Below are 14360 nucleotides of genomic sequence, written 5' to 3' on the forward strand. Positions count from 1 at the left end.
TATATATAAAAGAATAATCATAAATTTCTATATTTGCAGAATTTTGCTGCTTTAAAAATTTGACAAAACATGAATTCTTAATCCTTAAATCTAGGGATTCTCTTGTATAGATTATCAGTTTTATTTTCTTTTCTTGTATTTAACTAAATATATAAAGAAATTGTACAAAAAAAAACCACAGCTCATTTGTATAGCTGATTGCTGTGAATAGTATAGTATTGTGATTTTTGAGAAAACGTGACACAAAGTGTTTGAATGCCTACATAACTTGTAAGATAGATAGATTTTCTCATTGTCAAGGGCTACAATATAATATTTAAAAAAGAGGATAAAAGTCAAACTGCATATGTATTCAAGTGCATCATTCTCAGTTGCAAAAAAAAAACCAAACTATATATATATATATTGTAAATACTAACATGTATTTTAACTACAAAGTTTTTTTCCCTTTAATTTCTGTAATTAGAATTTCAGTTCAGCTTGTTGTTTAATGTAAATTAATATAACTTTAATTCATAAGCATGCATTTCACACACGAATAGGGTTATATTCTGGGACCTTAATTTTACACCGAGCATGTTACTGTTCGTTTTAGTTAGAGGCAGATTTTGTTGTTTAATTTAAAGGAAAAAAAGAGGAGGAGAAACGTTTATATACGAATCACACAACATGCAGCAAAAGTGCCTTTTTTTATTTTTTTGTTTTGTCTGTGATTGGATATCCAAAATTATAAATTAATGATTTGTACACGGTGATAAAAAAAAATTAAAAGGTAATTCGTCCGGAAACGGATTGCAGTAAGTAATAATTTGATTTTTTTTCGTTTTGTTTTGTGTTTTTTTTTTTTTTGCTTTCATAAGTTATGTGAATGTTAAATGCAAAGGTTAGTGAATAGTACAGTCTGTAATGTGTATGATAAGTAATAGTTTTGATTACTGTATCTGCCTGATGTATATAATAGAACCACCTGAACCTTGGAAAAATTGTGTTGTTGTTGTTGTTTATAATTTGGTATCCCGAGAAAGATATTTTTCATCCTCAAAATAGGTTTTCCAAGAGAATTGAGTACAAATATTTTATTTTTCAGGTATAAGTTTCTGATTAACCAGATGAGTGGTACGTTTCCTCTTGATATTTTGATTTTATAATTGATTTACTATATGTAATTATACATATAGAATAAATTGAAATTACATTAATACAAAGTCTAATTAAATTAAAGATACTTAAATGTTCAGAAACTAAAATCACAAAACTTAAATTTGAAACTATTTAAACATATTTAAGTATCAATTAAGTGTTTTATTTAAAGCTAATTAATTTATATAGAGACTTTAAATATCCCAAAAAGGGAATTTGGTTGTTCATTTGATATATAAAGTAATTACTGAGTTAACTGTATTTGCTACTATAATACTACTATTCTTCATTATTTTTGTGTTTTCATTTAAAACCTCCAATACTAGTTTTAAAAATAAATTATTGCTGCTTTTAATAAAAAGTTGTTTATATAATATTGCTAAAATATTTTTATTTAAGTATATGATTTATTTAATACATTAATTAATTTTACTATACAAATTAAGACTAGGTGGGATAACTGTATCCATTGGATAACTGTGCCTTTTTTGTAATATCTCACCAGCCAATCTAAATTAATCTGATATCAATGAATCAATGTTATCTCGCGAGTACAAATATTGATAGTATTTGAGCTGGTTTTATACATGGCTACTTCCATGGTTGCAACAGTGAGAAGTCTGGATAAGGTTTTTTTATTTGACAAGATGCAAGTAAATAAGTTTTTTTTTTAATTTAAAATCTAGTAATTGTAATTTTGAGACACAATTTATATTTATATGAATACTGTTCTACAGTATTCATATAAATATAGGTTTCCAACTTGTGTTCCACAGAACCACAATAAAATCTGTTTTCTAGTGATGTATGGATGTATGAATGTGCCAATGCAGATTTGGGATGTGAGATGTAATTGTTGTAGTCTCAGATTCAGTCCTTTATGACATCTTATACATATGCTAGAAGTTTTTATATATTTATAAACAGTGGGGACTGATTTATCATAACAATAAACTGAAATCATGATATAATGTTTGACAAGATAATTAAAACCATAAAAATGGTAAAATTTAACCTAAAGCTAGAGAATCATTAAAAAAATATAACCTTAAAAGTATCTAACTTATAAATAATACAATTGTTAAATATAATTTAATTCATCAATATCAGCAGCACAAGACTATTGAATCTAATGAAGGGAATGGCCAGTCAGATGCTCAATAGTACTGTACACACTATGATACTAGTGTGTACTATACAGTACATACACTAGATGTGACACTAGTCTGATATGAGTGTCCCATCTAGTCAAAGGGTTAATGTCCCATCATCTATAATTTCTTGTAGTGCAATAGTACATCTTACAAGCAGGCATATAAGTCAAGGATCATTAGATTTTGCAATCATTTTGTGATATTTTAAGTATTTCTCATATAAAAATGTAGTGGAAATTTGTATAAATTTACAGTGTTTTTAGTATTTGTGTACCCCAAATTAAAAATCATGGAGCATTGGCTGAGAGAAGAGCTTTGAAAAAAACTGTAGCAAGTACTTCAAATATTTCTAGTGACAAGGAGACTGGAAAGATGGATACAAATGAAAGTCTAAATTCAGTCATTAGCACTGTTTAAAATATTGAAAAACCCTTCACATTAATGACCGGTTTAAATTAAGTGATATTTGCTTTCCATTATTCGATTAATCTGTTTTTTTCAATAAATTGTTTGTATTTGCTGTTTTATCTATAATCATTAAAAATTGTCAGGGTTCAACATTTTTTACTATGATGAGAAAGGTTCTGCGATAAAAATTAGTTTGAAACCACTGCCTGTAGAATGATAGGTGAAAGTACTGTTTGTGAAGTTTTTTGTCCCTGTGTTTTGTTTTCTCGTGATAAGTCTGGATGCATTTATTCCATGAAATTTCAATAGTTCAGTTATGGGGGAATTTACCCCTTTATGCTCTATATATACTGTATCTACACAGATTCCTTTAGATAAATGTGTGGCAGAAGAAAGCACTACACAGTGCTTTCTTGATTATTTCATCATCATGAAGTTTCCAAAAAAGTAAGTGTTTGACATTGTTGGACAAGTTGTCAGTATCAATTTTGATCAAAAGTTTATGCACCTTGTCAAGAAGAAATTTAGGAGAACACTTGTTTTCCATTTGCCATTTGTGGAAGATTATGCAGACATTTTTCTCCAAGACATTGTCAAGTCTCTTGACAAAGCATGACATGTTAGATGTTTAGTTTCTTTTACAATTTAAAGTCTCATTATAATCTGGAATAAGGTGCTTCAAAAGTTGTTCAAAATGTTCTTTTCAAGAGAAAGTTATTCTCAAGCAATTTCATCTTGTTTTTTTAAATCACTTTACATTTCTGTTGTAATTAGAGACCTAAATTAAAAATAAATACAGTAGAGCATCGTTTATCCGAAGGAATTCCAGTCGACAAATTTAAATTTTCGCCAGTGCTGTGGCACTGTAATCTTTGGCTGTCTTTGGCTACTCAAATATTTTACGTTTTTGATACTAAATTAACTTCTGAAGTATAATTTTTTATTGTTTTTATATTTTTCAATATATTTATTTTGTTTGTACAAAATAAAAAAATAATTTTTAACGATACAATAGTCTTCGTTAGGCTTAACATCGACAAAAATTCAACGCNAACCTTGGAAAAATTGTGTTGTTGTTGTTGTTTATAATTTGGTATCCCGAGAAAGATATTTTTCATCCTCAAAATAGGTTTTCCAAGAGAATTGAGTACAAATATTTTATTTTTCAGGTATAAGTTTCTGATTAACCAGATGAGTGGTACGTTTCCTCTTGATATTTTGATTTTATAATTGATTTACTATATGTAATTATACATATAGAATAAATTGAAATTACATTAATACAAAGTCTAATTAAATTAAAGATACTTAAATGTTCAGAAACTAAAATCACAAAACTTAAATTTGAAACTATTTAAACATAGTTAAGTATCAATTAAGTGTTTTATTTAAAGCTAATTAATATATTAAAATAGCATTTGAAACTAATTTCAGATCTTTGCTGCTCTTTTAGAATAATTTACTGAAAAACAGCAACCAATTTCTAAACAAAACATTAAAATTATTCTGTAAATAGTGCAGCTCTTTTACAATGTTGTTGCCTTTATTGTCAATTGAAAGAATGATTCAAATAAAGCAATTAAAGTTAATATCACAAATCATACACAACAAACAGTGTCCTTGTATTTTGGAGCTTTTCAGCTTGTCAGATGTATGTATATACAGTGAAGCATGAAAAATCCAGAATAATTGGGACCAAACACAACTGGATTTTCAAATATACACACAAATTAGCATTTTAAGGCTGTAAACTACAGATACACTGTAAGTCAAGTTTACGTATTCTAAGTTTGAGTCAGTGTTTCACAAGGAATGTAAGAATACTTAGATTCAAAACAATTTACAGTTACTATATTTAAACAAAAACTATACAATCATAATTTAAATTAAATTAATTAAAAAATTGAATTCTGAATTAATGTTAGAATATTACAACAAAGTTACCATTAAAAGGGTTAAGTCAGAAAAGTAAAATTTTGCTATAGAGCAAAGTAATTAACTCTAAATGCAGTTGAATTTGTTAGTTTTTTTTTAGGTTTCAATGCTTAATGTTTCTAATAACACTTGATTATAAATGCTCTCATATATTCCTCTTTGCAGAATAAGATACACTCAACAAATAAATACCGAGTTTCCTGACTTGTGATGCAATCTATAAATAGATCATTTTATTTACACATATTTACCCTTATAAATTATGGCTACAGCTGCACCTGTAAATCTAATTGCAAGAGGGCACTAAGAATAATAGCTTTGTCTATAAAATTAATAAGACAAAGATAGATTCATTTGATTTATTCAACTTTTGGAATATCACATAAATGATCACTAGGTATTTATTACAATTTTATATATTTAAAATTTTTGGTTTAGGAGGTGTGCATTCCTCCCTCCCTCTTTGAATACATCTATGCAAGTGTAAGTAACACTATATATTTTTTACATATAACCCTGAATATGAGCAGAGAAGTTCATATACTGAGGCATTTGGTATGTGTGATTTGTGATATCAAGTTTCTCCCTCCCCCCAAAAAAAATTGTTTTTAATTTTGGAGGGAGTTTACCTCAGAATTTAATTAGAAAGATGTATTTTATCAATACATTGGAAGCTAGTTGTATTACACAAACTTCTTCTGACTTCTTTAACTATACCAGCAAAAATTCTTGTTTATCTTTTAAATTTAATTATCTAGGCTGAAAACTTTAAACAATTTTTACTGGTAGAGGTTCAAGAGTGGTTAAAGAATTAAAAAGTTACAAACACCAAACTTGTTTAGAAATTTTCAATTGTAGCTCAATTTTATCAGTAATTTTCTTTATTTAGTAACAAATCAAGTTTTATTACGATAATTATATTTTCCTTCATTTTATTTCACTCTTACAAATTGCAGTTTTATTTAAAATGGAAAATTAGGCATATTTATTATTTGACATTAATTTCCTCTGAAATTGCCGTACAAACAGGCCAAGCGAAGGAACATACAGATGATGCATATATGCACACGTTTTAAGTGTATTTATCTCAGAGAATACTGCTAAATGCTGTTCATATTATATTCTGTGACTTAGACAACGCTTTAACTTAATGCAATCATATGTTGGAAGACTCAAATCGCCCTATAAAGTTAACTGAATCTAGTTTATTAATAAAGTTATCCTTATTTAGGATTATAATTTTAAAAAAAGCATTGCTATCATGTATATTCCTAATAGGGCTTTTGATATAAGGATCAATATTAAAACATTGAAATGATGGGAAATATTCAAATTTGATTTATCATCTTGTAACGGGGGAAAGGTATGATAAGCAAGTTTATTTCTCGGATATGGCTAATGGTTGCATCTGCATCTTTTGTTAATGATATAAGGTTTGTTGGATCAGTTGTGATATACATAAATACATAAATTTGACATATTGTAAAATTGGAGATGGCGTCAAATTGACATAAGATTGCGTGTCAAAGGAACAGTCATAAACAATGTATTGTGGATCATAATTAGTTTAAATATTAATACATACGATGACTGTGTAGTAGTGAATCAGCTCACCAGTTAAGATTGGATAAAATCACCATGTACTTGGACATGGGTTTGCTACTTAGTTTTCTTTGTGTATCTAATGCCCAAACAGAGATTACTTTGCTATAGAGAAAGTCATCCCAAGAGGTCTCAAAACCCTTGGTAAATGATGGCCAAGCGGTCAAAGTGGCGGTCTACCACTTTGGGTGACCCAGGATCGAATCCGGACGGGTAAAAAAAATCCCCAGGAAAATATCGGGGGACGGTCGGACCCATTGTGGACCTGGCCGAACCCATAATGGACTTGCTAAAAGAGGCCCTCTTAGTGCCCACAGTGCGGAAAGAGGTAATGGCAATTTGCCAAGGGTTTTTTTGGTTACATTTACAAAATTTTTTAGTAGATTTTAATCGTTTGGGGAAATTGCCTTAAATTTTGTATTAAGTTCAATTATAAAGTTAGGAATAATGTTTCAATGAACCTGCTGCGGTAAACATTTAAAATAATGGAATTATAAGCCTCTTGAAGGAGGAAAACAATTTGTAATTACGTTTAAAAAATTTGAATTTAGGAATTCGATTGACGTAATACAGAATCGTTTCTTTAAATCTCGTTCGAATTTTGTTATTTTGTCTCTTATTCCGAATAAGAAAGTTATGAAATCACCTAGAAAGGTAAAAGAACGCCATCTTAGCTCCTCTACTAGATGATTCCTCTCAGGTGAAAAAATCGAATCAGAATCTGAAAATGCTGCTGAGTTAGAAGACGTTTCATTGAAGACATTCTTTAATCAGAAAGATACGAAATGATCTTCTGCTTCCTCTACGTTTTCTTAGAATATTGAGTAAAAATACAGGAAGATCCAGGTTCTAGTAAAAGTCGCAGCAGAAAGGAAATGGAGCATCGATAGAACGATAATCTTGAAGAATGACCCAGATAAATGGAAATAGAGTTGCTAAATTCTTGTAATCTTGTAACTAAACGGCTCTTTACGGAGCCATTTTTTTTATTGTTAGAGTAGCTAAATCAATTTTAATAAACAACAATTAATGCAATACGTAGAGCCGGCCCTACCATAGGGCAAACGGAGCAGCCGCTCCAGGCGCTAAGTCCTAGGGGGCGCCTCAGTGATAAAGAAAATTAAAGGGTATAAATTAGGGGCAACGAAGGGAGCCGCCATAATAGGATTTCGCTCCATCCTAAAACTTGCCTCGGGCCGGTACTGGCAATACGTGTCGTAGATTCAGTTTTATTTTAAATTTTGAATCGTTTAGAATATACAAATTCGAATTGTCTACGGTTCGGGTTGTCAAATGTCCTTTATTCAGCTCTCCTGACCTTTTTTGTTTAGAAAAGATGCCGAATGTCCTTTATTTCGAAAATAAAAAGGAATTTCCAACTGAATGAAAAAAGAAATATATATATAGAATAAACCTTCTATTAATTTAGAAAACAAACGAGGATTTATAAAAGCCTGCTTCAATTACAATTTCCGCCATTGAATTCGAATGAACGAATAATTTTGAAACACGGGTGTGCGGCTGAGGCTGAGCTATACATGTGGCATTGTAACTTGAAAAAGTTTGCAATACTGCTTACTGTACACCGGTCACCTTCTTCCCTCCTAGTCTCATTGTAGATATGCTTCCTATGCACATTTTCCACAAATATGATTATAGATTTTTGTTTGCATCAAAATCCTCCCAATAAATGTTTTTTAAACTTTTTTTTTTAATAAAATAAATAATATTTGCGTATGGAACTAAAGAGCCACAGCTTCACATCCAAAGAGCCGCAGGTTGCCGACCCCTGGTATAGAATAACAAAAATAATTCACAGAATGTATGATAGTTCTTTAAGCCAGTAGCAATGTCGGGTGTTTGAGACGCGACACTTTTTGTGTTTTTAATTTTTAAATTAATCAATTATATTTAGAGCTCTGCCTGCTTGTCTACCTTAAAGTAATAGATTAAGCATTCTGTATTAATTTTCTTGAGTTTTCTTTTATTTTTTAAAGCTCAAAATTGCATTTGGGTCTGACACCCAACATACCCAATGATATTAGTATTTCATTGCAAGTTGTATAGAGCAGTGTTTTTCAAACTGTGGTAAGTGTACAAGTGTACCAATGCTGGTATGTTGATAAATGACAGGTGGTATGCAAGGCTTTGGCTCAATCTGGCAAAGTCATAACTAAAGTCAAAGTCATATGCTGTGAGTTGCCTCACTCATTCATTTTTGCATGAGAAAACAGTAAAAGTTGGAGTTGATGGTGTCAACTCAAGTGCGAGAATGCCACTGCCACTTACATCAACGAGATCTGGTTGTCCAATAAGAGGCAGTCTGTTCGTTTCTCTCTTTTTTTTTTTTTTTTTTTTTTTTTTTTTTTTTTTTTTTTTTTTTTTTTTTTTTTTTTTTTTTTTNTACTGCTTACTGTACACCGGTCACCTTCTTCCCTCCTAGTCTCATTGTAGATATGCTTCCTATGCACATTTTCCACAAATATGATTATAGATTTTTGTTTGCATCAAAATCCTTCCAATGCATATTCTTTGTACGTTACTATTAAAATAATTACATTGTTCAGATAATTATAATTATATACATAACTTATAAGTATGCTAATAAACATGAAGTTTACCCGAAGAAAAATGTTTTTATAATAAAGAATTATTATTTAATTTTGAAATATCATTAGACCATCGTACTAAAGACGAGGGTTCGGGTTATTGAACCCTCGTCTTTGGTGATAACCTTTCGTTTTCTCCATTTAAAATTAATTAAATTGGCAAGAAAAAACATTGCGTTTAATGGTTTTCTTGTGTAATATCTAAATAAAGACTAATTTCCTACAAAAATACTCTCGCGAAGCAACCCTTCCAGAGGGGCCTCTCTACCATAAATACAATACTAAAGTTTCTGAGACTAATGTAATTATCCCCGTTTGATTTTTAGATTATTCTAACAACATAAAATTTCAATTTAAAAGTAGAAAATATTATTAGAATTTTTTAAAGTAATTTATTGTTCAATAAATAAATTTTGAATTTATTTGAAATATTATTTCTTCATAAATAGCGAAATTTAAGACAGACAATTAGCAATTTTGAAAAGTTAAATATTGTCGTTGAAAAATTAAAAAAATAAACTTTATATAAAACTTCAAACTATATTATTTTTATTCCTGAAGAGATTATTGGAAGTTTTGAAATGTTCAAAACTCATAATCCTCAGAAGTTCCCTCTTCAGCAGGTTTTTTGGCTGCATCGATCACGTTTTCAGAAACTTTGCTTGCAATTTTCGAAGCAGTAGCGTTGACGGTCGATTCTTTAATTAAAGATTCCGTGGCTTCTGGTTGTTTAGCGATGCTTTCTTGTTTTTTAACATATGCAATAGAATCGCTTCCACGGAGTGATCTCATCTGATCAAGTTCGATGCCCTTATCGGTGCTCGTTCGAATCAATTTCTTACTAAAATAACTTGGTTTTTCGCTAAGATTCCGATCCAAAGTTTTCTTCTCTTCTGCGTGTTGTCCGTCCAATTCTTTCGTTTTCCTGGCGTTAAGGGTGTTGCGACGAAATCGTTCATAAAAGTATGATCTCGTAACTTCGATCATATCGATCATATGAGTCTTTACCAACATGTCTCTGAAGTCCGAATATTCACAATGCTCTTTATTTTCGATGTCCACGAAGCCCCAACGAGTCATCCGGCCGTAGAGTTTCTTACCACCGACTTCGTGCTGCTGCTCGCTCCCCACTACGGTAAAAGGTATTTTAGATCTTATTTTATCGTTCAGAATCTGATCGTCTGGATTTTCTTCGATCTCTTTCATGGGGTAAACAGCGATTCCGTTTTCTTCTAAACAATTTCTGATAACTCGCTTGAAGGCTAGTCTTTCGTCTACTGTCATGGTGTCGCTCTTTGCTATGACGGGGACGAGGTTGACGATTTTTCCCAGTCTCTTCATGAATTCTATATCCAGAGGGGTCAACCAGCGACCAGACGGAGAGATGAAGTACACGCAGCAATGAACCCTTGTATCTTTTATGAACTTCTTACGATCTGTGCATTCCTCTTCTTCCAAATACTTCTCGTATTGTTCGTATATGTATTCTTCTATAGGGAGCCAGCAGTTTTCGTTATTTATATTATCACCGAAACCCGGTGTATCGGTAATAGTGAGGCGTAACTTCACACCTTTCTCTTCCAGAAGATGGGTGACCGATTTAATTTCTGTAGTTTTGCGATACCCGTCGACTCCTATATCTCTCTCGTCTTTCGAACAGCTTTTACGGCTAACAAATGCTTTAAAAAGTGTGTTAAGCAACGTAGACTTGCCCAAACCCGATCTGCCGACGACAAGAATGTTGAATTCGTATCCTCTCTTCAGGGATTTCTTCAGAGTTTGCTCCTGGAGAGTGTCTATGCCGACGTAACACCAGTTTTCTGTTTTTAAATAACCCCACTGGGTAATCTCGGGCAATGTTTCTGACGTCATTGTCACAAAACTTCGTTGCTACACCCAAAAAATAACGATTTTCTGACACTATTTGAATTCGAGAAGAAGAATTTGAATTCGTTCGAATTTCGTTTTTTCGAACAATGGCAATTTTTAATAAATTATTTGTCGATAATTAAATTATATTTTGTTAAGAAATAATGAGTAAATAATAATAGAATTAATGATGTTAATAATACGTTATTACAAAGTAATTCGGAGTTTATTTTTCTCGAAACTCTCGACGCTAGTACAGCTTTTCTAGTGACAGACCGATTTAATTAAATAAATATCTTGCTGATTTACATTATTAAATGAGATTTAAATCTGGTTTGAATGCAAATTATAGACGGGAAATCATTTGAAACTGCCCTCGCGGGTATCGAAATCAGAGGGTAGAGGTGAAATTTAAACCACCACGATAACGCGCCATTACACAGACGACTTTAGAGAAGCTTGCCAATATTGCCTGGCAGGTTCTACCTCGGGTGGCCAACCTTTTGCATACCATGCGCCAATTTTTTGACAAGAGTTCAAATGCGCCATATAACTCGAACACTTTTTATAGTCTTACATTGAATGTTAGGGGTTGATAAATAGAAAGAAGAATAAATCTGCTTCGCTTACGAAAGAAAAGGGAATAACTTAATCATGCAGTTGAATTAATTAATTTATGACAGTTTATTGAAGCACCGATTTACAATAGTCAACAATGATCTCCTGTACGAGAGGGTGATTGCTTCATGATGGTGCTANAATGATGATGATAATACTTTATTACAAAATAATTTAGAGTTTATTTTTCTCGAAACTCTCGACGCTAGTACAGCTTTTCTAGTGACAGACCGAATTAATTAAATAAATATCTTGCTGATTTACATTATTAAATGAGATTTAAATCTTGTTTGAATGCAAATTATAGATGTGAAATCATTTGAAACTGCCCTAGCGGGTATCGAAATCAGAGGGTAGAGGTGAAATTTAGACCACCACGACAACGCGCCATTACACAGACGACATTAGAGAAGCTGGTAAATATGGGCTGGGAGATTCTAACTGATTTATCTTACCGCCAACTGACTGATATTTATTTCTCTCCCTGCAGAACCTAATTGCCAATATGCAATTCGATGACAATAGCCGATGCTCGACACCCCTCAAAATAAATCCCTAGTCATTCTATGCTCACGGGGTCAAAGTTTGCATCAAAGATGGCGTGTGATTGATAGTGATGATGATTACCTACAAGACTGAACTGTAATCATTGTTGAGTTAATTTTCGATAATTATTTTTTTTTCAAGATGTCAAAATGCCACATCTTTCAGTTTGATTCTCCAAAATCCAGACAGATCAAAGGCAACCAAAATTGTCGAAAATAGTGTACATTTCTCCAAATCTTATCTTTCCATATGGCAGTGTGTACATTTTTTAAACGTTTGCTGAAAGTTTGTAGAAGAACACAATGTATCAACTATCGCAATGTAATCCCGAGCCCTGCCAGTCGAAATTTGCCAGCCTTAAGAATGTTAAATTGTCATCCTGGGACCAAGAAGCAAAGTTGAAAGAAGCCACGTGGTATCGGAGGACGGGTAGATGGAAATCATCCGTGGACAAATCCGGAAAACGCTTGCTGCACTGACGATTTTTGGGTAGAAAGCCAAATTTTAAGATCTCATTGATTGTATTTTAATTTAATAAAACCATCGATTTCGACGGTTTCTTGCTAATTTATAATTATTTAGAGAGAAAAGCAATTCATACTTTGTATTCCAGAATTAAGAAAATAAAATATTCCAGAAGGAAAAACAGTTTATTGAACAGAAAAACGTTTCTTATTGACAGTTGTATAAAACACGAGAAACTAAAGAACGTTTGAAGTCATTTTGTAGTAATTTGACATAGAAAACATTTTAAATGAATTATGTGGAATTTCCGTCGTAAATTCGGTGACATTTCTGGTTTCGATTTGAAGCGTTTTTCAATTTTAAGAGACCGGAAAAAATGGAATGTAATGTACTTGCCATCTGAAATGAAGAATTTAGTTAATTATCACATATTTTTTATAACAATTAAACAAATTAACTTCACATAACATAAATAATCAAACCTTAAAAGGGATCTTCTTATCGATGATCAAGAATCCTCCTATCGAAAGACTTAAACTTACTTTTCCGAATCTTTTCATAAAATTGAGAATCTACAAAGATGAGAAATTAAAATTAAATGAATTTTCCTATTTTTTTGGTTTTCCGCTTTGAGGACACTACGAAAGCATTTTTTGCAGGCCTATCGTGGATTGTCAGAGATAGAGCCTTTCTAAGACAAGACAGACTCGATCCCGGGTGATCTGCTTTGGTTTTCGAAATCGAGTCTGCTTCGGTTTGAAAATTTAATAGATGGGTTATTTGGTTATAACGGGTTTTTTTCTCACCATTCGGCCACTCTAACGTGGACCTGGACGAATCCACGAGAGGCATGCTTATAAGATCGTTCTAAGATGCTCACAAAATGGATGAGAACAAATGTGAAAACAAATGTTTAAGACTGATTATGGAAGTTACATACCTTTAATTTTTGATTCTTTCCAATGGTGCATCCAGAAAATTGCCTGATGTCTTGAAATGTATTCTGCATCTGAAATAAGAAGAATAGTAAGAGAGTACGGAAGAAAAATAAGTACAAATACGATATAATTACCACGAATGCCAAAGAGCATAGCAGACAGCCGCATATAATGCAAATAAATGTGCTTAGTATCGTTAATGCTAGTGACAAGTATTTTACAAATTCATTTATTTCTACAAACAAAAGCATGTAATAAGAAATACTTGTTCCCCAGAGGATAAAGAAATAGGTTGCACCAAAAATAAAATTAAATTTGATATTCAGCTGATCCACGAAAATCCAAAGTTGTTCATGATGCAGCATTAACGTATTTATTTTTCTTAGTAAACGAGTGTCGTTTCTCTTTATTGCAGAAAGTTCAGTAGAGAGTTGCTCGAATTCTTTATGAGAGATAAACATTAATAATGCTCCCAGAAATAAGAAAAGTCCGATTCCACCTATGAGAAGAGACGATCCGATGCATTGTTGAATGCTGCACAGAACAGCTTCCCCAATAAATTTCTGCTTTCTTTGTAAAGCCGGAAACGAAAACAGCAAGAATAAAATTTGACATAAGACAATACATACCAATATAATTAAACAAACGAGTAGTGTGACATTTCTGATTAAGTCATTATTTTCGTAAATCATCTTCGTGTAAAAGTATGGATTTCTCAATTTCTTTCTCAAATCGAATTTTGTGTTTCTGATGAATGTAAATCCAGTTGAATAAAATAGAAATAGAACAAAAAATGTTATTTTAAACAACGTCAGATCAATTTTGAATATATTATACCATCTCGCGCACATTGCGTATTCATTTATCCGTGGAATCATCTGCCATAGGAGAAGAATCGTGAATTCCCATAAAAATAATTCGATTAACTGAATACATATATTCATTAATTTCTTATTTTTGAATATTCTGCTTTGGCATTTGCAAATTTCAACTGGATTCAAACCAAAGACGAGTGCCATTCTCCAATAAGGACTAAGGAAACAGCTCAGACAAATTTCCTCTTGTAAATTCGATTC

General features: G+C 31.7%; 1 long non-coding RNA gene and 1 pseudogene across 1 annotated transcript; one reads left to right on the forward strand and one right to left on the reverse strand.

Moving 5' to 3' along the window:
* Window positions 1–9374: 9374 nt before the first annotated feature.
* Window positions 9375–10853, reverse strand: LOC111613513 (annotated as a pseudogene).
* Window positions 10854–11491: 638 nt separating this feature from the next.
* On the forward strand, window positions 11492–14089 carry LOC111613512. The gene is made up of 3 exons (XR_002754776.1): window positions 11492–11751; window positions 11826–12370; window positions 12495–14089. It is a non-coding gene; the product is annotated as an uncharacterized LOC111613512 (long non-coding RNA).
* Window positions 14090–14360: the final 271 nt, after the last annotated feature.

The sequence above is a fragment of the Centruroides sculpturatus genome, unplaced genomic scaffold (genome assembly GCF_000671375.1).
Source record: "Centruroides sculpturatus isolate CEXI.00-Female unplaced genomic scaffold, Cexi_2.0 scaffold1766, whole genome shotgun sequence".
Lineage (NCBI taxonomy): Eukaryota > Metazoa > Arthropoda > Arachnida > Scorpiones > Buthidae > Centruroides > Centruroides sculpturatus.